The following is a 27,586-nucleotide window of genomic DNA, read 5'->3' as shown; positions in this document are numbered from 1 at the left end:
CTCTATCTCTGAAACTAATAATAAACTATATGTTAACTAACTTGAATTTAAATAAAATAAAATAAAACAAAAACTTCCTATCCCTTGTTATATCTTATGTGACTTTTTAAAAATTCATTTAAGGGATGCCTGGGTGGCTCAGCGGTTGAGCATTTGCCTTCATCCCAGGATGTGATCCCGGGATCTGGGATCGAGTCCTGCATCAGCCTCCCTCTGAGGAGCCTGATTCTCCCTCTGCTTATATCTCTGCCTCTCTCTCTGTGTCTCTCATGAATAAATAAATAAATCTTTAAAAAATTATTTAAGCATCTCTACCTCCAAAACAGGGCTCAAACTCCTGACTCCTGGGATCAAGAGGCATATATGCTCCTTCAACTGAGCCAGCCAGGTACCCCTTATTGTATGATTTTGTATTGGGCTTTGCTTTGTGTGATGTGTAAGAAGCCAAGTTAACATGTAATGAAATATCATTGAGTTTGGAATCCTGAAATTGCTTTACAATTATGTTATGCTAACCTTGCTTTATGATTGAATAAAGCTGACATCGTGGAGAGACACAACTCATGTGTGTGCCTTCATAGCATGCTTGTGATGCAAACAAATAAACAAACAACAACAACTACAACCCTTGGGAGGGTTATCAGAATCTAGACTGTTTACAATATATGACAGTATTTAAAATGCTAGTTTAAATCAAAAGTTATGAGAAAGGAAAAGAAACAAGAAAGTGTAACCGTAATCAGGAAAAAAGAAGCAATTAGGGACTGTGAGTTAGCCCAGATGTTGAAATTTAGAAAATAAAGATTTCAAAGGAGCTATTATAATTATGTTCAAAGAATTAAGGCAAACAAGTTTAAAGACTGAAAGAACAACATGATGACACTTGCTGAGTAAATAGAGATCTTGATAAAGAGATTAAAAATTATAAAAAGAGAAACCAAATGGAAATTCTTGATTTGAAGACTACAATAAGTAAAAATTTACTTAGAGGAGCTCATATCAAAAGGCAGAGATCATCAGATTGGATAAATAAATCAAAATTCAACTATCTGCTCTCTAGAAGAGACACAGTATATATTCAAGACAGAAGTAGGTAGAAAATAAAAGAACAGAAAAAAATGTATCATGTAAAAAGTAACCACAGGATATCTGGGGTATTTTTATATCAGACAAAATAGATATTAAGCCAAGAATATTATATATTATAAAGAGATTTTACCTAATCATAAAAAGATCAATACATCATGAATATATAGCAATTATAAATGTGTACACACTTAAAAACAGATACAAAATAAGTAAAGCAAAACCAGAAAAAATTGAAAGGATAGACAATTCAAGAAATCATTGGAGAATTTAATTCTTAAATCTGAAAAATTAATAGAACAACTGAGCAGAAAATTGGAAAGGATACAGTAGATCTGATCAAGTCTATCAATCAACTTTACCTAATTCAAATTGATATCATCACTCTGCATAATGACAGGAGAGTAAACATTCTTTTAAAATACATATGGAAATATTTTAAAAATAGATCATATGTTGGACCATAAAACAAATCTCAATAAATTAAAAGGTATTAGGTCAAATGAACACATTTGAGTCAAATTAGAAATCAAAAAAAGAAAAAATTGAGGAAATTGACAAATATTTCAAAATTACACACATTTCTAAGTAACTTCTGAATCAAAGATTGAAAGACAAGATAAATTTAAAATATTTTTATCTGAACAAAAGTGAAACACAACATAAAAAACTTGGCAAATGGATTTAAATCAGTGTTTAGAGGAAAATTTGCAGCTTTAGACACCAATATTAAAAAAGACAGGGATGCCTGGGTGGCTCAGTGGTTGAGCATCTGCCTTCACTGTCAGGGTGTGATCCTGGAGTCCTGGGATGGAGTTCTGCATCCCTTCTACCATGGAGTCTGCTTCTCCCTCTGCCTGTGTCTCTGCTTCTCTCTCTGTCTGTCATGAATAAATAAATAAAATCTTAAAAAAAAAGACAAAAATTCTAAAATCAATAATCTAAACTTGTACCTTAACAAACTAGATAAAGATCAACTCTACTCAAAGCAAGCAGAAGGAATGAAATAATACAGACCAGAATGTAATAGAACAATTAAATAGAACATGCAATCAATAGAGATATTCAATAAAGTCAAAATTGGTAATGGAGAGAAAAACAAAACTGGGAAACTTTAACTAGAGTGACCAAGAACATAAATGACTAAAGACATGAACTAACAAAATCAGGAATGAAAGAGAGGGCAACATAAAACCTTCAAAAGGAAAGGAGAATGTTTTTGGACTATTTGTGTTTGTGTGTGTGTGTGTGTGTGTGTGTGTGGCAGTTCTAAGTAATTAGTTTTTAAAATAACTACTTTTTTAATGGAAACAACTTGACCAAAAAAAAAAAAAAAAAAAAAACTATCACAGAATTTTGAGACCCATTAAAATAAGTTTAGTGAGAAAAAAAAAGGGGGGGGCACCACAAACTTATGGAAGTTAAATGAATTAGAAAACTATAAATGTGTTTATGGACTTTGATGAAATGCAAAAATTTCCTAAACAAACCTAGAAATTAGTAAAATTCTAAGTCAAGAAGAAATAGAAAATCTGAATAGATACATAATGAGTAAAAATGGACTTAGTAGTGAAAAATATTCATACAAATAAAATCCCAGGCCCAGACAGCTTCACTAGTGAATTATATCAAATATTTAAAGAAAAAAATAAGTTTTTTTAACAAACTTTACATTACAACTCATTCAATTTATTAATAGAATAAAGGGGAAAAATTATATTGTCACCTCATAAGACACAACAAAAAGAGTGACAAAATCTAACTACCATTTAAATAAATACTCTCAGCAAACTTCCAATAAAAGGGTATTTCCTAAACCAGGTACAGGGGATCTGCAAAAAAACTACAAATAACATCGTATTTAATGGGGAAAGACTAAACTTTTTTCCTTCTAAGATTAGGAACAAGGATGTTCATTCTTTCCGCTTTTATTCAGCATTTAAAGAGGTTTTAGTCAGCACAATAGGTCAGGGGTCAGTTAACTATATCCCATGAACCCTATATGGTCTGCTACTGTCTTTCTTTCTTTCTTTCTTTCTTTCTTTCTTTCTTTCTTTCTTTCTTTCTTTCTTTCTTTCTTTCTTTCTTCTTCTTCTTCTTTCTTTCTTTCTTTCTTTCTTTCTTTCTTTCTTTCTTTCTTTCTTTCTTTCTTTCTTTCTTCTTTTTTTGTATCTCAATTGATCCCTTTTCTTTGCATATTGTTTATAGCTGCTTTTTGATACAATAGAGTTGAGTAGTTGTGATAGATAATGTGCAACTGGCTAAACCTAAACTATTAAGTACTTGACCCTTTGTAGAAAAAGTTGGCTGACTCACAAGGCAAAGAATATTGAGAAAAGGATGGCTAAAGGCATTTATGCTGGAATGGAAGAAATAAAAGTGTCTTTATTGTCAGAAATGTTGCTATAAATGGAAAATCCCCAAAATAACTAGAAGTAAATAACATGTTTAGGAATGTCTCAAGATGTATGATATTAAAAATCAAATGTATTTTATTCATAGTAATCAACAAAGATTCTTGAGAATATCATGCTTCAACAGCAGCTCCCTTGACCCTTGTTGCTCAAGCTCTTATAGTTGTACAAAACCCCTAATATCTAAATTAAACCCTCACAGGGAAGAATTCATAGAGTGAATTCCTGTTCTTCTAACCAAATCATGAAGGATACAGTAAGAAATTTGGATTTGGAATACTAAGTACAAGGGGGAGACATTGAAGGATTTATGAATAATATGGTTCGTGTTTTTGTCATATAATTCATTTTATAGCCAATCGAGGTCCCTCAATTCTAAGGTTTTACTGGTATGCAAACTCTGTTTCTGACTAGGTATTTGCTCAGCCTTTTTTGCTCAGATTCTGACACAATGGCTTTGGTATCCTGAGTATTCTATCTTGGATAGAGATCTGAATTCCAAATTCATTTCAAATAATCAACATTGTATTTGATTTTAGTTTCTTGTCTGAACATCACAGTTTACTTTTTTCTGGCCTAGCTCCTCAATGAGTTCTGTCTACCATGCCTCATGATCAAATGCTAATACACACAGTATTATGAAATAACTATATATATATATATATATATATATATATATATATTTCCAAAACAAACCTAGAAATTAGTAAAATAACTATATATATATTTCCAAAACAAATATATATATATATATATACACATATATATATGTATGTATTTTACAATATTGTTTTTTTAAGGAGACTTATTTCCTTTGGACCTGGTTAAAAAGCAACAAAACTTGTTGTTGGAAACTACATTATTCCTTATAGGCAATGGTTTTTATGACAGTATACTATTTCATCTCAGGTATTACTATGACTATACTTGTCAGTAATTGATATTAATACTATAAGAATGATGGTTCTAAAAATCTGATTACTTTTCAATTCACTTTGATGAGTCAAAGACTCTGAATCATGACAAACCTTGAGTTGACCTGATTTTTTTTTAAGAAAGAAAAATTAATTCTTACCAGGATTAGTGAGAAGACTGATAATGCTTTACCTGATAGACCAATCAGACAATGCTTGGCTTTTAATCTATTTTAGGAGGAAGCTCTAAATGCCTATGAAAAACAAAGTGGTAACATGATAGAGATCTAGACGATCATTACCATTGCCTTTATCTACAGATGGTACTCGATAGACTAGTATAGTAGTTAAATTTGATTTGCTCTGTTCTGTGTTTATTATGTATAGTACCATTTGTCATAAACAGTTGTACTGACAATCTGCAAAATTGATTAGAGGCCATTGGGCTAGGACATAAGTGTACATGCGTTAACCTAGATCTATCAGTACATGGATAAAACAATGCATTGCTAAATTTGGGTCTATGTTACAGAGGTGGAAACTATTATATATGGCCAACTGAAAATAAACAGGTAACTAAAAAAGAAAAAGAAAAAGAAAACCACAGACCTGAAACCATAAAACTACTAAAAGAAAACATAGACAGTAATTTCTTTGACATTGGCCTTCACAACATTTTTCTAGCCATGTCCCCTCAAGACAAGAGAAACAAAAGCAAAAATAAACTATTGGGACTATACCTAAATAAGAGAGCCTTTACATGATGAGGGAAAGCATCAACAAAACAAAAAGGCAATCTACTAATGGGAGAAGATATTCAAAATGTTATATTAAAAAAAGACTTAATATCTAAAATATATTAAACATCTCATACAATTCGATACTAGAAAAATCAGATTACAAATGGGCAGAGGACCTGAATATACATTTTTTAATGACATGCAGAGACATGCACCTGTTAATAGCACCTGTTAATATATACACACAAGTCATGCATCAGAATTTTTGTTTTACTTTTATTTATTGTTTGATATTTTTTTTCTTTTTTATTGAAATATAGTTGACATACAACATTAGTTTCAGGCGTTCATAGTGGTTCAACAATTCTATACATTATACTATGCTCACCATAAGTCTAGCTACCATCTGTCACATATAACATCATTATGATATTCTTGACTATGTACCTAAGCTGTACTTTTCATCGTTGTGACTTATTGCACAACTGCAAGTTTGTGCCTCTTGGTCATCTTCATCTATTTCACCCATCCCTGCAAACCCTTCTCCTGTGGAAATCACCAGTTTACTCGCTCAATTTATGATTCTGTTTCTGAGTTTTGTTTGTTTGTTCATTTATTTGTTTTTTAGATTCCACATATAAGTGAAATACCACATATGGTATTTGTCTTTCTCTGCCTCATTTATTTCACTTAGCATAATGCCTGTTAAGTTCATCCACGTTGTCACAAATGGCAAGATCTCATTTTCTGTGGCTGAGTAATATTCCATGCTGTGTGTGTGTACACATTTTCTTTATCCATATGGACGCTTAAGTTGCTTCCATATCTTGGCTATTGTTAATAATACTGCAATAAATGAACGTAGGGATGCATGTCTCTTTTTGTATTAGTGTTTTCTTTGGGTAAATACCCAGTAGTGGAATTACTGAATTGTATGATGTTTCTATTTTTAAATTTTTGAAGAACCTCCATACTGTTTTCCATGGTGGCTGTACTAATTTGCATTCCCACCAACAAAGCACAAAGTTTCCCTTTTCTTCACCTCCTCACCAATATTTGTTATTTCTTGTTTTTTTGATACTAGCCATTCTGACGGGTGTGAAGCACTATCCTATTATGGTTTTGTTTTGCATCTCCATGAAGATTAGTAATTTGAGCATTTTTCTATATGTCTGATGGCCATCTGCATGTCATTAAAATTGAATACCATATCTCCCCAAATTCACATGTTAAACCCTAACACCAAATGTGGTGGTATTTTGAGATGAGACCTTTGGGAGTTGATTAGGTCATGAGAGTGGAGACTTCATGGGCAGGATTAGTGCCTTCATAAAAAAGACCCCATAAAGCTCCCTTGCCTCTTCCACCAGGTGTGACTATAACAAGAAGTAGCTGTCTGTAAGCCAGGTGGGGGCTCGCTGCAGACACCAAATCTGTCTTGATCTTGGATGTCCCACCCTCCAGAACTGTGAGAAATAAGTTCCTGTTGTTTATAAGCTTCCCAGTCTGTGGTACTCTTTTTGTGTGTGTGTGTGTGTGTGTGTGTGTGTGTGTGTGGTACTCCTTTATAGCAGTCCAAATGGACTAAGACACAAGGTATATAAGGGAATTTGAAGATGGTCATTTGTCTGATTTGTTATAAATATTTGAAGGCAGTAAAGTTTCATTTTATACTATACCATTTGGAATGGGTATATTCAAAATCCCCTTAGGATTCTGGCCCCAGGTTCACACATATCTTTTCCTAGATATTTAATTAAACAATAATCTAGATATTGCTGTTGAGGTATGTATAGATGCAGTTAAGGTCCCAAATTCGTTGACCTTAGGATAGGGAGATTATCCAGGTGGGGCATATTTAATCTAATGGGCTCTTTAAAAGCAGGGATTTTCTCTGGCTGGTCATGGAATTCAGAGACACAAAGCATGAGAAAGATTTGAGGGATGCCTGGGTGGCTCAGTGGTTGAGCAACTGCCTTTGGCCCAGGGTGTGATCCTGGGGTGTCTCAGGATCGAGTCCCATATCGGGCTCCCTGCATGGAGCCTGCTTCTCTCTCTGCCTGTGTCTCTGCCTCTCTCTCTCTCTCTCTCTGTGTGTGTGTGTCTTATGAATAAATAAATAAAATCTTAAAAAAAAAGAGAAAGATTTGACATGCTATTTCTGAACTGAAGATGAAGAAAGCTGCATGACAAAAAATGTAGGCAGCCTTCAGGAGTGGAGAGTGTTCATTCTGGCTGATAGCAAGCAAGGAAACAAGACCTCAGCCCTACTTTAGCAAGAAGGAGAACTCTACTCATTCCAAGACTGAGTATGGAATTGGCTTTTTTCCAGATCCTCCTAAGAAGAACTCAGCTTGGCTTATACCTTGATTTCAGCCTTGTGATATTTTGAGCAGAGAACCTAACCATGCTGTGCTGGACTTCTGTCCTATAGAACTGTAAGCCAATAAATGGGGGCTGTCATAAGACTCTGTGGTAATTTGTTACATGGCAATTAAAAACAGGCCATTTAATTGGAAGTAATTATCATTTCCCCTTTTCAGGGCCATGTATGAAATAATTTCATAATATTAACAGGCCTTCGTGAAACTTTAAAGTTTCTATACTGGGTGCCTGGGTGGCTCAGTCATTTAAGCATCTGCCTTTGTCTCAGGTTGTGACCCTGGGGTCCTGGGATTGAGCCCTGCTGAACAGAGAGCCCGCTTCTCCCTCTCTCTCTCTTCCTCCCTTGTGCTTATGTGCATGCTCTCTCTCTCAAATAAATATAATATTCTTAAAAAGTTCTATACTATAGTTTACTAATTAATGGCAAATAAGGAAATAGAAACACATTTTGTATGTCAACATTTTCTTCAGGGCAATGCATTGGCATTTTGTTTCCTGGGAAATCTATTTTAATGAAATATCCTTGGTACCAATTCTGAAACATATTGCTGTCAAAGCTTAGCGTATAGACTCAAAATATTTAGTTGCTTATTTATTAGAGAAGGATTATAGCTCTCAGAACAGGAAATACTCTCCCCATCTGCTCTAAAAATAATCATAAGAACTTCATTGTTCTTATGGATATGACAACATAAATCTCATTAACTACTATAACTTACCTCACTAGGGTGCATAACAGTGATTATTCAGCCAAGGTCCATGTTGGTGATACTGACAGTCCTTATTCACGATGACTGATATGACTCATAAACCTATGACTGATTGAGAGCACTGCTAGAAAGCTTCTGCTTGGATCCAAAAAGCCTGTAGTTTATTGCCAAACACATTTTTGATTTAAATTTGGAGATGATTCATTTGAATTAGTGCGTAACTACCAATGACTCTCAGAGAAGAGAAGACTTAGCAGAAAAGTACAGGCCTGTCTATAATCTAAATTAATCTCAATCAAAGCAACAATCCAAGGTTACTCTCGACCCAGACAACTACCAGTAATTAGAACTCGTTTCAGCACCACGTAGTTTAGGGTTTCTGGGTTGATTTTTATAGCAAATTGCTTGTGACCTTGAACAAGTTTTTAAAGCTCTTCTAAAGTAATAACAAAAGTGGAATATCTGACTCTCTCTCCTGAGGTATTCTGGGAATTAACTTTTTTTTTTTTTTTTTTTTTTTAAAGCCAGCATTGAGAGACTCAGAGGGATGGGACAGAAAGCCAAATCATCACAGATAACAAGATGAATAGCTTGCCAAATATTTTTTACTTACAGTATTAATTCAAGGCTAAGAAAGAAAAATTTTTAAAAAGATTTTATTTATTTATTCACAGAGAGAGAAATAGAGAGAGAGAGAGGCAGAGACACAGGCAGAGAGAGAAGGATCCCTGCAGGGAGCCCGATGTGGGACTCGATCCCGGGACTCCAGGATCACACCCTGAGACAAAGGCAGACACTCAACCACTGAGCCACCCAGGCATCCCAAGAAAGAAACTTCTTGGCAATAAATGGTGAAGTCCTCTCTCCCAGTGAGTAGAATGAAGATATTACAATATAAGAGAGTAGCTTGATGAGATTTCCTAGTCCATTAAGATATTTCAAAACTTTTGTTACCAAAGAAATCCAGCATAAAATTTGGAAGTAGAGGAAAAATATTATGAATTTTAAGTACTCATAAACTAGCTTAAAATATTGATCAGCTCATTTCAGATCTTTTGTGATGAGGTTATCACTCCAGATTTTTTTAAATTTATTTTTTATTGGTGTTCAATTTACCAACATACAGAATAACCCCCAGTGCCCGTCACCCATTCACTCCCGCCCCCCGCCCTCCTCCCCTTCTACCACCCCTAGTTCGTTTCCCAGAGTTAGCAGTCTTTACGTTCTGTCTCCCTTTATGGTATTTCCCACACATTTCTTCTCCCTTCCCTTATATTCCCTTTCACTATTATTTATATTCCCCACATGAATGAGAACATATAATGTTTGTCACTCCAGATTATTTTGAAGAAAATCCCAACATCATACTATCTTATCTAAGTCCAAATATTCAGGTAAAAAGCAGTCAATTCTAATATATTTCCAAACGGCATTCAACCTAAAAAAGTATTTATTAATCATTAGTCACTCAAACCAATAAAACCATTTAAAAAAAGAAGGTCAAAAATTGGTTAAAAAAACAGTTCAGAGCTAGGAGTTTCTTTTGAAATGTGGGAAATAACCAAGTGGGCTACACTGCAGTGTTGTCATGTTACAACGCAGAATTGTGTAAGGGATGCTACTCAAGATACAACAAACTCTTTCAGGGCAAGAAAAAACATCTATTCCAATTATTGCCAGAAAAAATGCAATGCCTTGAGTAGATTTTAACTAAGAAGACTTTAGCTATGCTACGTCACTTTTGGACCATATACCTGTTTGCTTGCTTATGAACATCCCTTACTTAATTTTAGCAAGACTCTGACTGAGGGCATTCTCAGAATACTTTTAGTATTAAATGCATCCCATGTATTTGGACAAAAAGAACTGCCCACTTTCTGTGTTGCATTGAAAATGTTTTCATAACACATTTTAGGGTGACTTTTCTATTCTTTTTTTTTTTTTTTGAGGAGAACATTTTATTACTTTTATGTACAGAAAATTCAACAGCGTCCACTCAGCCCAGTTTGGTGGCCGGTTCTTTAGCCTTTGCTCTTTGCAGTTTGGCAATGCGAGCCACCCACTTTGGACCCAGGACATTGCCTCCCTAGTGGCAGTGGATCTTGTCATACCTGTCATTGTAATTGGTCCTGATGGCTTCAACCAGCTTAGCCAGAGCTCTCTTGTCTTCCCAGTTAACCTGTGTGAAGGTGACAACGATGCAGGTCTTCCTGTGGACCAGATGCCTTAGCTTGGCCTTCCCCTTGATAATGCAGCAGGGAACCCCCAACTTATGACACAGGGCAGGCAGGAAGACAACCAGCTCAATGGGATCCACATCATGTGCTATCACTACCAGCTGAGCCTTCTGGTTTTCCACCAAGGTGGTGACAGTGTTAACCCCAGCTCGAAGGAAAGGTGGCCTCTTAGTGGGGGCATCCCCTTTGCCTGCAGCTTTCTTCTCATCTAAGGTCAACAATCTCTGCTGCTTCTCTTGCTTTGTCTCTGGTCTGTACTTGTGGGCTAGCTTAAACAGTTGAGTAGCTGCTTGGTGGTCCAAGTCCTGGGTGAACTGGTTAAATGTAGGAGGCACTTCTAAGATGTTTCTAGAGAATAGCCCTTAGCTGCTGCAGCCAGATGTAGCCAGGCCATTTGACAAAGCAATTGGCGTCCCTTTTGGCCTGGATGTCTTTTCCAATGCCAAAATTCTTGGGCTGTTTCTCAAATAGGGAATTGACCATCCTCTTGGCCTCCTGCTTCTTCACAACAGCAGGGTCTGGGGCCACCTTCTCCCCTTTGCCTTCTTCCCTTGCAGCATCTTGGCTTGCTGGAGGAGAGAGGGACTTTTCTATTCTTAATAGAATATATTTGACCTTTTTCTGTACATTTAAAACATTTAATTAATTAATTTATTTGAGAAAGAGAGAGATCGTGAGCAAGGGGAAGGGCAGAAAGAGAAGCTGGCTCCCCACTGAGCAGGTAGCCTGACGTGTGGGATTTGATCTCAGGACCCTGGGATCATGACCTGAGCCAAAGGCAGATAGATGCTTAACCAACTGAGCCACCCAGGTGCCCAGGACAATGTTTTTTAACTCGAAAAAATAGTTACTGAAGTTTTATTTTTTATTTTTTATTTTTTTAGTTACTGAAGTTTTATGTGCTAAATATACTCTATCTTGAAGTCAGTTTGAATATTCCTTCCAAATGTAAGGACCTTATTAAGATTTCCAAAATATGAACTCAAAGTGATAGGCAATAGGATTTTTATGGAAAGATTTTATGGAAAGAAGACTCTGTAGAGGAGCTGCTGACTCATGAAAAAAATGGCAAAATAGCATTTAAATGAGAAGACAGATCATGGCCAAAATTGAACTAGTTAGATCACAGGAAATTGGAATCAATGACACATAGGTGCAGGAATAAAACTTTCTTTACTCTTGTTCTTCTATAAGAGTTCCACTTACTGCATGGAGGGGGGTTAGAGCAGCTGACCTGCAATCTGTCCTGCTTGGATATGGAGAGAGAGATCTTATGGGGAAGTGGAAAGAATTGGGTGGCTCAGTCTAATCTCAAATGGACTTTTGAATAAATATACTGATGTATTTTTATCCCTGATATGCCCTTAGCAGATTGCCCTTAGGTGAAGATTATCCATAGCAAGTAAAACCCAGAGGTTAAGGCCTAGCTTCCTGGAGAACTTCACAAAGGCTTTCAACACTCTGGAGTGTAAAACAGACATGTTTTATAACCTAAACACTTTCTGCTCTGTGAGGCCCTCCCCAAACCTCCTTAATTTTGTTCTAGATGGGAAGGAAAGACCTGAGGAGCTGCTTTTGATGATTCAGACTTCTGTTTATCTTATCTGAACCTCTTGATTTCATGTCTACTCGAAATTATTTCATAAAGTATGCTACTGGATATGACTGATTCGTTTGTTTGATTTGACAACCCGTGTATGTGTTAGTTCATTTCTTTCAGGAGTGGGGCAAGATATGTGAATGTGTGTGAAAGGATTCAACTTATCCATTTAAGTCAATTAGTGGCTTAAAATGCAATCCTTTTCAGATTAGCTCAACTTCTTTTTCAGAAAACAGCCTTTTGGTTGTCCTCCTCCTCCTAGTTCTTCCCGGAGAACATCTCCCTCCTACCCATTGGTTCTTATAGCCTCCAGTGAATTATATGTTCTGCTCTGCCTTTGGGTAAAAGCCTGTGTCCCCTTCTCTGTAGCTTTCTCATGTTCTGCTCTCCTTCTATGACTAAAAAATAGTGATGTCCCTTGACTCATTTCCACTCATAGATGCTTGGTTCACAACAGGAAAGAGCAATTTTCAGGCTGCTGTATATGACGTGGATCAATGACATGCTGCTTCCTATCCTTTAAGGATTCAATCTTAAAAATAAGTACAGCAGGGATGCCTGGGTGGCTCAGCGGTTGAGCGTCTGCCTTCGGTTCAGGGTGTGATCCCAGGATCCTGGGATTGAGTCCCACATCAGGCTTCCTGCATGGAGCCTGCTTCTCCCTCTTCCTATGTCTCTGCCTCTCTCTCTGTGTGTCTCTTGTGCATAAATATTAAAATCTTAAACAAAAGAAGTACAGCAATGCATGAGCACCATCAGGGAATGGATTAGAGATCATGGTCAAACTCTCTGCATGTGTTGGGTAAGGAAGGGACAGAATAATGTCCAATCTTTTCACATATGAAAGGAAGAGCTCAACATATAACATGTGCATTTCGTGTTGCCATCCTCTCTCAGGCCAATCAGATAGTCACTCTTCTCATTCCTTTCTCTCTAAAGCCTAGAGACCCAATTGTGTATATCCAATGTTACCACCTGACCACCAGTTCAAATGAAAAGATATTTGGTGGAGCATGACCAGATTTAGACATTTTTCCTTTAATGATAATTAATGATTCTTAGAAAATGGCAAAACAATGCAATTGAAATTTCTAACAAAAATGAATAGCATGAGATAAAATTGTGCTCAAGAGTTACCTTGTATTTAAATCAGGCATTACGAATTGGTGTGCATACTTTACAAAAGTGAGTTTAGTTTTTCCATCTAACCTCATCTCACTTGACTTTTAGTCTTGGCTCTATCCAAACGTTGCTAGGTCAAAATTTTATTTCTGCTTTTGTGCCCTGAGTGTTTTGGACCCTGTGGTTTCTTCCTGGGCATTGCAGGGGGATGACAGACTAATACTCCTATTTGCTTGGGATTTGGATAATCAATCACTAGGGCTGTACTGCCCTTTGTATAAATTCTTAAAGCTGAATTTCATTTTTTCCCGAACTTTTTGTAATATATGCATCCTATGGATTTTGCAGTGTATCATGGATCATGTCCTGCAGAATACACTTCTAGGTGTCACATCTCAGTGTTTTCTCATCTCCCACCTGCTTTTTGCTCTTTCTGCCAAACACACCTTTCTCATATCATTGCAGTCTATTGCCATTGGGCTTCTCCTTTCTCTTTGTGTTCCTACCTTTTGTACTGAAAGCTATTTTTACTCTTTTGTTTTACTATTTTACAGTTGGTGCCTAAAAGCCTTTAAGAATAAGAAAAAAATCAATTTTTGACAGATCTAAGAAAACCACAATTCTTGGTTTTATAGCATTTTTGCCTTTATTCTTACTGCCCATCTGAAGTAAGTTATACGAATTCATGTTAGATAGATTTGACTGGAGGAGGCCACTCCTTGCTGTCAGGTGTTGTTTTTTAGATTGTTCAGGAAGAGTATGACCTGCCTTTCTAGTGTGCATTTTGTCTTCAGTTCTATCCTCACCAATCTGGACTGCTGCTTGATTAATTTTTCCAGGAGTCAGATATGATTTTCACATTCAGAGCAGAAAGCAGCTCTTCCACTCCGAGAGCATAAAATCCATATCCTGTGGCTTGCCCTTTGAGTCTCTGTATTTGCCTTACATCAACCTTAACCATAACCTGTCTTTCCAATGTTCATTCTGTTTTCTCTCTTTCACGTTCCATTCCTTGAATTCACTGCATCACTTGCTCTTCTTTGTACACACAGTGTGTTTCTTAGCCCCAGGGACTTAGATTACTTTGTTCGGTTCTACCTGGGATATCTTTTCTTTTCATCTGAATGACCCACATACTTTTTATTTCTCATGATTTATTTTAACTATTCCTTTCCTTAAGCCTGGAATGCCTGCTACTATTCTCCCCAGATATTTGAAATACACTGTCCTCATTTTAAGTTATTAGTGGTCCTTAATTCATCTTATCTTGAGCAAAGACACTGGTATTGATTAATTAAAAATGTTGAAAATCTAATCTGTGTCAAACACAATTTTAGGCCCCACAGGTACAGTGTTACACAAAGCAGACCAAAAATCCCTGCCTTCATGGAGCTTATTTTGTAATGTTACAGTTGGCTAGGGGAGTTTTAAAGTATTGGTTGATAGTTACTCACATGTTAAGTCAGGAAAGGTCAAGTGTCAGCACATTTATGTACTCCCAATGTTTCACAAAGTAAAATAAATTGGTTCTCTTTAAGAAACTCTGCCTGCCTAATGACTGAAAGAAATGTGATAGTTCTTGATATCCATCCACTTTGTTACACTAAGAAATACAGTTGCACTTGGGGCATTGAGCAATCAGTGCTGCTTTAGGAGAGATGGGTTAGTGAAGCACAAACTCTCATTTATGAAGACAGAAACAAGAGAGAAACAATATAAAAGGATTGCCAAGGTCACCAGGTAGTCTCCTCTGTCTGCTGTGCAATCTGCTGTTTCAGGTTCTATTGACCTAAAACAACTCCTCAGCTTCCCCTGGACAGACAGTAGAAGTGATGGCCCAACTATGTCCCTATCATGATCCAAAAGGAGCCACGACATCAGTTTTATTGCCAAGCCATTTCTCCTCTTGTCCTGATACCAAGGAAGAGATTGGAGGATGGTGCTACTTCTTCTTTGTTAATAACAAATTCAACGATTATATACTCAAGGACTTGGGTGATGATTGGGATAAACTTCTCTCCCTTCTGCTTTTCCCTTATAGAGTCCACCAGGATCATTTATTTCTTCAGGCCTTACTGAGGGCTTATATTAATGATAATAACCAAGATTTCCCTTGGCTCATGTAGGGTGTCATCTGGTTTCAAAAGTCTCTTACCTCTAAATTTAATATTTCTGGGAGCTCCTGCTGAATGCTTCACATCTTTTCATTGACAGGTTGGTTGGATGACCATATGTTATGCAGTGAACAGTCTTGTTGCTTATATTGAATATATGTTCTGGGTTGTGTTGCTCTCTTAGAAACCACTTTTGTTTTTCCTGGGTGTCATGATGCCTACTAGGCACCACTGTTGAGGACTGTTGCATCCTTGGTCATCACCACACATTCCAGGTACTGTGTCTCTATCATGCCTTGCTGTTCTTTTCTACTGGACACAAAAGACTCTTGTCAAGGGGTGCCTATGTGGCTCAGTTTGCTAAGTGTCTGACTCTTGGTTTTGGCTCTAGTATGATCTCATGGGTTGTGAGATAAAGTACTGCCCCCCCCCAACCTCCCTCCTCTCATGCGCAGCAGGGAGTCTGCTTAAAGATTCTCTCCCTCCACCCCTTCCCCATCCCTCTCTCTAAATAAATAGGTCTTTTTTAAAAATACTCTTGTCAGGTAGTGTCAAAAATACTCTTGTCAGGTTTTGTCATTTCCAGTTAGGCACTGAAAATACATAGGTGTGAGATGTATCACATAATGATATATGACTGATAACTGCTATGTAGTCCATGGTTCACATTTGAGTAACTTTAGTATGGCTTGTATTTTTATAATTTAATACTTACTAAATGGTTATCTTTAATATTACAGGATACGTATTTGTCCTCTGTAGTCTTCTAACTTTAAATTTTCTATTTGAACTAATTGTTAGCGTTGCTTTGTGAAATGCACTTTTATTTATATGATACCATCAGAATGAATGACTTTTTTTAGAGAAATGAGAAAGCAATTAGATAGTGTCACAAAAATCAATATAACACAGAGCAACAATTACAAAATGCTATCAGTGTTTTAAGAGAAAATAAATGAATTTGCCAAAAGTTTTATGCTAAATATTATTAATACTCAATGCTTATTATAATTATTTACATGCTAGAAAGACCTGTTTTAAAATTTTTCTTGTAGCAATAGGTCACTTCAAAATTTTATTTATTTATTTGAGAGAGAGAGAGACAGAAAGAGCACAAGCAGGGGGAGAGGCAGATAGATGGGGAGAAAGAAGCAGACTCCCCGCTGAGAAAGGAGTCTTATGCAGGGCTTGATCTCAGGACCCTGAGATCATGACCTGAGCCAAGGCAGAGGCTTAACAGACTAAGCCACCCAGGTGTCCCCCCAGTAAGTCATCATTCTGCATATTTCATCCAGTAACACATGAAACTTTTAAGGTGGGCCACGTAAACAGCAATAAATATGATCACTTAGTGTCAGAAGCTGAAGGAGTTTTAAAACTTATGGAAGGACTAAGACTCAGAAATAGGCTAAGTTGTTTACCGGGAGCTGAAATTACACTGACAATTTAGTGTGGGAAAATTTGAGGTAGAGACAGGTGTGACAATATTAGCATGATTCTTTGTAATCATGTTTTAAAAGGTATGACAATATTACTAGGCAACTGGAGTGCCTTTGTTAGTCTCATGTGTCTAGACAGGATATTCATGTTAATTTTTTTCAGTTTTTTTGTTATAGTTTTTATTTTTAATGGACAAATGGTTGACATATTAGCTTCAAGTGTACAATATAATGATTTGACACTTCTATACATTGTTAAATGATCACCATGATAAGTGTAGTTATTATCTGTCACTATACAGAGTTATTACAACATTATGGACTATATTCCTTATGTTTTTACTTATTAAACTCCTTAACTCATTTCACTCGTCTTCCTTTGTACTGTTTTCCAAAGGGGCTGCACCAATTCAAATTCCCACCAACAGTGCACAAGGGTTCTTTTTTTTCTCCAGATCCTCCTCAACATTTAGTATTTCTTGTATCTTTGATACTAGGCATTCTGACAGGTGTGAGATGATACCGCACTGTGATATGGATTTGTGTTTCTCCAAAGATTGGTAATGCTCAACATCTTTTCAGGTGCCTGTTGGCTTCTGAAAGATGTCTTCTTTGAAAGATGTCTATTCAGGTCCTCTGCCCAATTTTAATCAGATTTTCTTTTCATGTTGAGTCATAGGAGTTCTTTATGTATTTTGGACTTTAAATTCTTACTGAATATATTTGCAAATATCTTTTCCCATTCAGTTGGTTGTCTGTTCATTTTGTTCATGGTTTCCTTCAATTTGCAGAAGATTTTTAGTTTGATATAGCCCTAATTGTTATTTTTTGCTTTTGTTTCCCTTGCCTGGGGAGATCTATCCAGAAAAATGTTGCTAAGGCCAATGTCCAAGGGTTTACTGCCTATGTTTCCTTTCAGGAGTTTTAGATATTGCATTTAGGTCATCTTTTATTTTGAGTTTATTTTGTGTATGTTGTAGGATAGTGGTCTTTTTTCATTCTGTTGCACGTGGCTGTCCAGTTTCCCAACACAACTTATTAAAAAATAATCCTTTCCTTAGTGTATATTCTTGCCTTTTTTGTTGTAGATTAAATGACTGTATATACATGGGTTTATTTCTGGGCTTTCTATCTTGTTTTATTGATCTCTATGTCTATTTTTGTTCCCATATCTGTTTTAATTACTAGAGCTTTATAGTATATCTTGAAGTATGAGACTGTAATAACTTCAGATTTGTTATTTTTTTCAAGTAGAACTATTGGGGCTCTTTGGGGTCTTTTACAGTTCCATACAAATTTTAGGATTATTTGTTTTAGTTCTGTGAAAACTGTTATTGGTATTTTGATAGGGATTACATTAAACCTGTATATTTCTTTGGGTATCACAGACCTATTAATGTATTCTTCCAATCCATGAGCATGAAATACCTTTCCATTTATCTGTGTCATACTCAAATTCTTTCATCAATATCTTACAGTTTTCAAAGGACAGGTCTTTCAGTCCTTGGTTAGATTTATTCCTAGGTATTTTATTCCTTTTGATGCAATTGTGCATGGGATTATTATTTTTTTAATATTTTATTTATTTATTCATGAGAGACAGAGAGAGAGAGAGAGAGAGAGGCAGAGACATAGGCATAGGGAGAAGCAGGCTCCATGCAGGGAGCCTGATGGATTCAATCCAGGGACCCCAGGATCACGCCCTGGGCCAAAGGCAGGCACTAAACCACTGAGCCACCCAGCTGTCCCTGTGCATGGGATTATTTGCTGAATTTCTCTTTTTGCTAGTTTGTTATTAGCGAAGCATAACAGATTGCTGCATATTGATTTTTGTATCCTGCAACTGCTGAATTCATTTATGAGTTCTAATTATTTTTTGGTAAGTTTTTAGGGTTTCTATATATGGTATTATGTCTTCTGCAAATAGTGACAGTTTTACTTGTTCTTTACCAACTTGGATGCCCTTTCTTTCTTTCTTTTTCCTTTTTTCTTTTTTTGCCTAATTGGCTAGGACTTCCAACACTGTTGAGTAAAAGTAGTGAGTGGGCACCCTTGCCTTGTTCCTAATCTTAGGGGAAAAGCTTTCAGCTTTTCATCATCAAGCATGATGTTAGCTGAGGGCTTATTGTATATGGCCTTTATTATGTGAGATATGTTCCTTCTCTATTTATGTTAATTTTGAGATCAAATGTTTTAAATGTAAAAGAAAAAAATTCTCTTAAGGCTTACACACTTTCCAAGTAGATATAAATTTAAAAAATGAACGTATGGTTTGCACTTTCCTTAGTCCAGTGAATGGCAATCTCATATGTAGTTACACAGGCCAGAAGAAACTGTTTTTCATTCTAAACATCAAATCCATCAACAAACCCTTCTGATTTTACCTCCTTAATAGCTCATAAATCTTCCTACTTTATTCAAAAGCACTGTAGGCCATCATTTTCATCTGACCTACTGAAATAGTTATAAGATTTATTTCCCTGCAATTCTCTCTCTCCCCTGTTAAGGTGTTTGTGGTGTAGTTACTGAACCTCTCAAAAGACAAGCCTTAGGTCAACTTCTTGCATAAAACTTGCCAGTGGCTTCTATTGCTTTGGGAGTAAAGACAAAATTCTTCCACATGCCCTACAAAGGCTAACAGTATATGGTCTCCATCCAGTTTTATCTAGATAGTGGTGACTTTAAAATCTATTAATGCAGCCCTGATTTTTCTCCATAAACTTCCAGATGGATACTCAGTTGTATAAACATCTAAAACTGATTACTTCTTCTCCCCACAGATTTTGAAAGTTTGGTAATTTATTTCCTTAAAGGTATTTGGCCATTTTCTTGAGGCCGTCACTCTTTTGAGTATGAAGTTGCTCATAATATTTCTTTATTGTTCTTTAAATATATCTAAGTTTGGTATCTTATAACATAAAAGTCATTCTTAATAATGACTTTTGCATATCTTTCAGGAATGTTTATGGTTGAAAACTGGCAATCTTATGCAATAATCTCATTGCAGAAATGATAGAAATATTATCAATAGTATTATAATGTTATTAAAATATTATCAATGGTTAGGGGATCCCTGGGTGGCTCAGCGGTTTGGCGCCTGCCTTTGGCCCAGGGTGCGATCCTAGAGTCCCAGGATCGAGTCCCACGTCGGGCTCCTGGCATGGAGCCTGCTTCTCTCTCCTCCTGTGTCTCTGCCTCTTTCTCTCTGTGTCTATCATAAATAAAAATAAATAAATAAATCTTAAAAAAATATTATCGATGGTTACCTTCAGATAGTTAGATTATAAGTAATTTTCATTTCCTTTTCTTCATATGCCTATATTTGCTAAATTTATTATAATAAACATGTTTTGTTTCTGTAATAAAACTGAAAACAATAACACTTTAAATGCTCTTTAGAGTATTGGCAATAGAATTAACTGTTAATGCAAACTCTTTGGAAATAGCAGTTGTAAAATCTTTTATTTTATTTTATTTATTTTTTGCAGTTGTAAAATCTGTACAAAAAATGATAGAAGCACTGGAAAACATTTTAAATTATGTAAAAATGGAGAAGAGTTTACTCTTGAAAAATTGTAACTATACAAGGTAGAAATTGAGCATTTGTAATTATTTTTCCTGCATGTTCTTCTCAACCACTATGTCTATGGCAGCAGAAAACTACATGTTTGTGGGTGGAGATGACAACAAAACAAAGCAAAAAAACTCAAAGAACCAGTTGAGGCCTGGAAGGATTGCTGTAAATTTAAGAGGGAAATCTTGTGAGAATTACAGAATGGATGAGATCCAAAATCTAGTGTATATTGCCTAAATCCCTGATACTAAACTACACATGTGCAGGGAAGAGCCTAGAGGGACTACCCCTAAACAAATAGAGATTGAAGAAGAAACTGAACCTTGAAAGACAGAACTGCACTGGATGAGCTCTGTGTTTGTTGCTATTTTAACTGAGTACCTTTCCCAAAGTATGCACAGCTTGGTGGCAGGCAGCTGAAGTATTGTGGGCTTGAGGCATCAGTGGACAGGACCTGAAACTGAGGAGCAGCTGAAACTTGAAGGGATCACTTAAGCCATGCGATCCTATACAGTGAGGCCTCCAATCCATGTCTATACCCTGCTCAAATCCTTGGCTTGGCTAACTGCTCAACTTGCAGATGCAGGGGGCACTCTCAGGCTAAAAACATGTAGCTTTGGGAATTTATAAAAATCAAGCAGAGGTATCACCTGTTGCAAAATGTACTGTAGACCAAGTTTACACTTTGAATCTGGAATAGGTCATTGTGTATTAGAACAACAATAAAATACAGAAAACAAAGGAAGCAACAAAAAACAGTCCTCAGAAGATGGATACAGATTGCAATATGTACACTGTCATTTTTAACTAAAAATTACTAGACCTGTCAAAACAACAGGAAAATGTGACCTACGCAAAAACAAAAACAAAAAACAAAACAAAAAAACAGTAGAAGTTGACTTTTAGTGGGTCCAGAAACTAGCTTTAGCAAATGAAGATATCAAAACAGTTATTATAATGTGTTAAAAAATTAAAGGCAAATATGCTCAAATAATACAGGAAAAATTGAAGAGTTAGGGGAACTATCAATACAAAAACAGAATCAACTGAAAAAAAATCTAGACCTGTAAAGTACAATAATTAAAAGGAAAAATTGATGGGTAGGCTCTATATTTGGAGGTGGTAGAAAAAACATTAGTAAACTTGAGATTAGATCAATAAAGATCACCTAATGTAAATAACGGAAGTTTATTGAAAAAAAAAAAACTAAGCAGAACCTTAGGGAGCTGTGGAACAATATCCAACAGTCCAATATCTGTGTAATTTATGTCCTAGGAGGGGAAGAAGGAGAGGAAGGGAGAGAGTCTCAAGTGTTCCAGAGAATCTTGAAGTTATAATAGCCAAAATCTTCCCAAATGAGTTGGGGGAAATTTAAAAAATGAAGATTCAAGAATTTTTAATAAAACTCAAGCAGGACGAAAACAGAACGTCCCAGGTAGGTGTATTTTAATCAAACTACTGAAAGTCAATGATGGGGAAAAATATTGAAAGCAGCTAGAAAAGTATAACAAATTACATGCAAGGGAATAGCAGTATAGTTAATGATTGACTTCTTAGCAGTTACAACGGTCCATAAAATATTGAGAAGACATGTTCAAGTTGTTGAAATTGTCCATTAATAATTTTATATCCACTGAATCTAGCATACTGCCTCTAAATTTTTAGACGAGGTGCTTTAGACTGAAGGGAAAGGACACTAATGGTAACTCAGATTTAAAAGAAATAAAGTACACAGGAAATAAATATGTTGGTAAATATAAAATATTACATTTTTCTTTTTCTAAAGTATTTTAAAAGGCGGGTGGTGGCCTAGAGCTAAAGTTATAGCTGAATATCAGGCTTATAAAATAGACAAAATAGATGTAGTATGTATGATAACAATAACACAAGGAATATGGAATAACTATAGAAGTATTGTTCCAAATTTCTAATATTTAACTTAAATAATTAAACATTAACTCCAAGAATTTTGCACTAAATTAATGATGGATGTTGTAATACCTTGCTAATACTAAAATGCAAAGAATTAAAGCTAGTAGGTCAAAGAAAAAATGTAATACTCAAAATAATTTAACATAAAAGAAAGCAGAAAATGAGAAAGAACAGACAGAAATAAATAGGTGGCAAATCGAAAAATAGCAAAATGACTTAAATACAACTATCTGAGTACACCTTCAGGTAAAGTGGGCAAAACACTCCAATCAAAAGACTGTTTTTCAGTAAAATGGAATATGACTCAGCCATAAAAATAGAATGAGATCTCACCACTTGAGACAACATGCATGGACCTAGAGAGGGTTGTATTAAGTGAAATAAGTCAGAAAAAAAAAAAAAGCCAGAAAATCAATTACCATATGATTTCACTTATACTGTGTAATCTAAACAAACAAACAAAAAGCAGACGCAGATCTATAAATGCAGAGGACAAACTGATGGTTGCCCGAGGGGATGGGGGATGGGCAAAAAGAGACTTTTTCAGATGGGCAAGAAAACAAGAACCAGAAAGCAGCTGGATGCTGTCTGCAAGAGAGTTGGACACAAAGACACAGATAGGGTGAATTTACAAGGAAGACAAAATATATACTACACAAACTGTAAGATCAGAGAAGCTGGAGTTGTTATATTTATGTAGGAAAAGACTTCAAGATGAGAAGGGTTACAAGAGACAAAAAGGCACATTTCCTAAAGAAATGTTCACATATTGAGGAATTATAATAATTTATAAATGTCTATGCACTTAATAACAGAATTTCAAAATACACAAATCAAAAAGTGACAAACTTACAAATGATGGGGATTAAACGCACTTGCTGCGATGAGGACAAGGTGTTGTGTGGAAGTGTTGAATCACTACATTGTACACATGAAACTAATATTACACTATTTGTTAACTAACGGGAATTTAAATAAAAACTTAGAATAAGATAAAATAAAGTTAGGAAAAAAAAAAAAAACACCCTGACAGACTTAATGGAGAAATAGACAAATGCAAAATTTTTGGTGATTAAAAAAAAAAAAAAATCTCAAGTATTGAGGGTATAATTCCACAACAAAGAATCAAAAAGGATATAGATTATTTGATTATATCAGGCATCATATATTTTTATGGTTTTAGGGTTTTTAATTTATGTCAATGACCATTTTGGTTAAATTTACTGTGTTGAATGTGACGTATGATGAGAGAGAGTCATTCTTTTGTATATGCTGGAACCACATGTTAAACAGAAAATCCTTTCTGTATCGAAATTATTTTGCATCTTTGTGGAGATTAATTGCCTGTATATAGGTGGATATATTATTGGACTTTTTAGTGTGCTCTCTTGATGTCCTTCCCCTCTCCCCCTCAAACCAGAGACCACACTGTCTTGATCTTTATGGTCGGAATGGAAATCGGGTTGTGTAAATACTCCAAATTTATTCTTTTTCAGAATTGTTTTGGCTATTCTAGTTTCTTTGCCCTCACATACAGCTTTTAGAAACAACTTGTCTATTCTTCTATTAAAGAATTGTTGAAATTTTGATTGAAATTATACTGTACATGAACTTGGGGAGAATTGCCATATTAAGACTGTTGAATTTTTAACTCCAGGAACATGGTATATATTGCTCAACTAATTTAAGTTTTATTTGATGTCCTCAATTAGAGCTTTATAATTTTATGCATGAAGATTTGCACATACTTTGTAAGATTTATACCTGTGTTATATTTGGTGCCACTGTAAAGTTTACTTTTATCTCAATTTCCAATTGTTCATTGCTACTATATAGAACAAAATTGCTCTCTTCATATTGTCCTTATATCCTGCAACCATGATAAACTTGCTTTTTAGCATTACTTTTTTTTTTTTTTTTTAAGATTCATTAAGAAGGGCATGTGATCTAACAAGCACTGGGTGTTACATGCAATTGATGAATAATTAAACTACATCTGAAACTAATGATACACTATATGTTTATTAATTGCATTTAAATAAAATAAGATAAAAAAGAGTTGGAGTTTTCTAGGTAGACAGTCTTGTTTTCTGAGAATAAGGACAGTTGTATTTCTTTTTTCTAATCTGTGTGTCTTTTTTTGTCCTGCTTTATTATGCTAAGTAGGACAGCCAATAAGATGTTGATGAAAAGATGTGAAAGCAGAAATCCCTGTCTGGTTTCCAATCATAGGGAAGGGAAATATTTAGCCTTTTACCATTAAGTATAATCTGAGCCGTAGTTTTTTTAGTAGGTGCCCTTTATCAACTTGACGACGTTCCTTTCTATTACCAGTTTGCTCAAAGCTTTATCATGAAGGGGTGTTGAATTTTTCAAAAGCTTTTTCTCCATCTATTGAGATAATAACAGAGTTTTTCTTCTTATTCTGTTGATATGGTGAATTACAGTCAATCCTCATTATCTGTAGATTCTGTGTTTGTGAATTTGCCTACTTGGTAAAATTTGTCTCTAACCCCAAAATCAATATTCATGGTGCTTTTGCAACATTTGCAGACATGCACAGAACAGCAAAAAGTTTGAGTCCCCCAGTGTGCATGGTCCCAGCAGAGGCCAGACAAGGTGTTACTTTGCTTTTCTGTCTCAGCTCTCATACTGCAAACAAGCAGCATTTTCCTGGTCTGTTTATTTTCATGTTACTCACATTTTTGTGCTTTTTATTTAGAGATTTTACTGTTTCAAATGCCCCCTTAGTGTACTGCTGAAATGATGTCTGGTGTTCCTAAGTGTTAGGACTTAAAGAAGAAACACATGAGAGAGAAGCTTTGCTCAGGGCAGAAGAATCCTGCTGCTGGTCAGTGAGTCCAGTGTCAATGGATGAAAAATATGTATTAAATAAGGGTTCATAAAACAGAAACACACTAAAACAAGGTAGTATATTGATCAGTTGATGAAAATTCAGGAATAAAACCATGTGGCCTGCAGCTTGCTTTGTTGGGGAGTTTTCCAGTATAAATTCAATTACTGTAATAAATTTAGGAATATTCCATTTATCTAATTCTTCAGTGAGATTTTGGAGTTTGGATCTTTCAGAGAATTTCACTATTTTATCTAAGTGGTGGATTTTATGAGTGTAGAGTGTTTGTAGTGTTCCTATTAATGTCATGATATTTTCTCTTTAATTTCTGACATTCATAATGTATGTATGTGTAATGTGATTCTCTCTCTCTCTCTCTCTCTCTCTCGGTTTGCTTGGCTAGAAATTTACCAGTTTTACCAATCTTCTCTCCCCCATTCCTCTCCATCAAGGAACAAGTGTTTTATGGATTTTTTCCAATTTTTTATTGCCCTCGTTTTCATTGACTTCTGCTTTTACTTATTTTTTTTTTCTTCTACTTGCTTGGGACTTAATTTTCCCTTTTATTCTCAAGTTTCTTAGAGTGGAAACTTTAGAATATTGGTTTAAGATTTTTTTCCTCTCATCTAAGATAAGCATTTAATGTATAAATTTCCCCCAAGCACTTCTTTAGCTTCTGGCATCACCTAACGTATTTTCATTGTCATTTGGTGCAAAGTATATTTAACTGTAATATCCTTTTCGACTTTCCTGACCCATTAGTATTGTATTAATTTTCAAATATTTGGGGTATTTTCCAGATAGTTTATTGGTTTGATTCCTAATTTTAATCTGTGATTGTTAGAAAACATACGTTGTGTAGATCAATTTTTAAATTTTGTTGACATTTGGTTTTAAATAGTTGTCTTGGAAAGTGTTTCATATGCTTTTGAAAATAATACATATTCTGCTATTATTTAGTGGAGTATTCTCTAAAGGGAAAATAAGTCAAATTTATAGGTGACATAGCTTAGATCTTCTCTGTAGTTGGAATTCCCTGAAATTCTCTGAATTTCCATCTACATTTTCTCTCAGTTACTGAAAGAAGAGTGTCAAAGTCTCCAACTGCTGTGGATTTTTCTATTTCTCCTTTCAGTATTATCAATTTTGCCTCAGGGATTGTGAAGCTCTGTTGCTGTATAGGCATTTAAGATTATTATTTCTTGCATATTGATTTTATCATATATAAATATAATTATTCATCTTTATTTTGATTAGTTTTTCCATGCATAGCTTCTCCCACACTTTTACTTCATTGTTTTGTTGATATGACTGGACTGAAATCTACCATCCTCCTAACAATTTTCTATTAGTGTTGTCTGATAACTGTATTTTTTTCTCTTTTATAGCTTCTTTTGGATTGAGTAATTTTTGTAATTTCATTCTTACTCCATTGTTGCCTTATTACATGTAACTCTCACTTTTTTTTTCAGAGATGGCCTTAGAATTCATAATATGTATCTTTAACTAATGAGAACATATCTTCAAATCATATTGAACCACTTCATAGGTACTTTGAGGACTAAAAGAGGGGATATTCCAAATTTTTTCCTCTCTTCTTTTGTGCTATTATTGTAGAAACTTATACTTGTACTATGGAAGTACAAAAGAAGTACATTCCTCATTAACAGTTTCTTTTTTTTTCTTTCAGCATTTTAAAGATGTCTCTATATTTTTTAAGTGGCTTGTATTATTTATGGTGATAAGCTTGCTGTAATTCTTATCTTTGTACCTTATCTATGTTATTTACCTTTAATCTTTGGCTTTTTTTCAAGATATTTTCTTCTTTGCTTTTGAGGAATTTTAATATGATATGTCTAAGTGTGTGTGTGTTCTGCATTTATCATAATTTATGCCTAATGTTCATTGAGATTTTTGGAACTCAAAACTATCAGCTGTTATTTCTTCAATTTTTTTACTTTTCCTTGTTTCCTATCTACTTTTATGGTTCTAATTGCCTATGTATCAGCTTGTTGATACCATCTCAGAGCTCTTAGATGTTCTCCTCTAAGATTATTTTTTCTTTTCTATTCTTTCCTGAGTTGTTTTGCTTTGAAGTACACTCTACTGGGTATAGAGCCCAACATGGGGCTTGAACTCATAACCCTGAGATTGATACCTGAACTGGATTCAAGAGTTGGATGCTTGATGGACTGAGTCACCTAAGCACCCCTACTTTTTACCTGTTGATATTTCAGTTTGAGTTTTCTGTTGATCTCCTTTAAACTTCACGGATTCTTTTCTGTGCTGAGCTGAGTCTACTGATATTCTTCAGGTATGTTTCTATTCAAGTATGTCCAGTTACTTTACACTTTCTGTGTTATAGTTCTCATATTTAGGAAGTCTTATTTTGTTGATGATTTTATCTCTTGAAAGTGAATTAAAAAAAATCTTTATGCCTTTAGTTTCTTGTTGACAACTGATAC

The 27,586-nt window shown here is 35.2% G+C and overlaps 1 long non-coding RNA gene and 1 pseudogene across 1 annotated transcript in view; one reads left to right on the top strand and one right to left on the bottom strand.

Annotated features, from left to right (window-relative positions):
- Positions 1 to 24,090, top strand: part of LOC144320394 (uncharacterized) — a 95,907-nt gene extending 71,817 nt beyond the window's left edge. The window contains exons 2-3 of the long non-coding RNA XR_013385928.1: positions 21,611 to 21,770; positions 23,688 to 24,090. This is a non-coding gene — a long non-coding RNA (uncharacterized LOC144320394). The remainder of the gene's footprint in view (positions 1 to 21,610; positions 21,771 to 23,687) is intronic.
- Positions 10,211 to 13,243, bottom strand: LOC144321287 (large ribosomal subunit protein eL8 pseudogene; annotated as a pseudogene).
- Positions 24,091 to 27,586: the final 3,496 nt, after the last annotated feature.

This window comes from Canis aureus, chromosome 9 (genome assembly GCF_053574225.1).
Source record: "Canis aureus isolate CA01 chromosome 9, VMU_Caureus_v.1.0, whole genome shotgun sequence".
Classification (NCBI taxonomy): Eukaryota; Metazoa; Chordata; class Mammalia; order Carnivora; family Canidae; genus Canis; species Canis aureus.
The sequence above is the reverse complement of the archived record's forward strand: the minus strand, read 5'-3'. Positions and strand labels throughout refer to the sequence as shown.